This window comes from Phascolarctos cinereus, unplaced genomic scaffold (genome assembly GCF_003287225.1).
Source record: "Phascolarctos cinereus isolate Bilbo 61053 unplaced genomic scaffold, phaCin_HiC Scaffold_2;HRSCAF=192, whole genome shotgun sequence".
Taxonomy (NCBI): Eukaryota; Metazoa; Chordata; class Mammalia; order Diprotodontia; family Phascolarctidae; genus Phascolarctos; species Phascolarctos cinereus.
This window is the reverse complement of record NW_027555625.1, coordinates 156,681,205-156,682,040: the sequence shown is the minus strand read 5'-3', so window position 1 is coordinate 156,682,040 and position 836 is coordinate 156,681,205.

Sequence of the window (836 nt, the reverse complement as noted above, 5' to 3'; positions counted from 1 at the left end):
TTCTTATATTCTTGTGTGATATCCTAGAAACAGAAGGAATGCTAGGAGTCATTTAACCAGCCTCCTATCCAATGAATGAATCATTACATACCAACAAGCCGCCATTCAGTCTTTTGACTTCCAGTGACTGCAACTTATTGTCTCCTGAGACAATGCATTCAATTTTTTGGCAATACTGATCATAAGGACTTTAGCTCCTTCAAGGCAAATCTCAGGTGCCACCCCCTACACAAGGCTTTTCCTAATACTTCCATTGTAATGCAATTGTCATATTGAAACTGCTTTGTTTACCTTTGCCTATGTTTTGAGTTTACTTACACGTGTACATTTTGTCTCTCTTCAATAAAATGTGTTGTTATTTGTCCTTTGTTTTCAAAGAGTACCAATGACATCACAATATGATGACAAAGTCATCAGCCTCGCTCTCTTTTCCAGAATTATCAAAGTCCAGTGACAAAAGTCAGGACAACTGGCGATGGCTTGGGATGCAGTGGATGACCTTGGCATCTTCGACATCTAACCAAACTCTAAGCACTCCACAGCACCTACTTCAGAAGCTTCTTGAGGATGGGGCAGTTTTATTTTGAGTTGTTAGATCCCTGTTGCCTTACATAATGCTTTGCATATAGTGAATTATTAAATTGAATTTGTGACTGGTCCTGATCTGGAATCACACTTAAAAAAAGTCATAAGAATTCCTATCCACTCCATTTAGGATCAATATAAGTTTCCATAACGCTGCAGTATTTGTATTTTAACAACCTGGTATTTGATGAGCATGGATACTCCACCAACTCGTGCAGATTTCACCACATCTGTGACTTGGCAGACAGTCT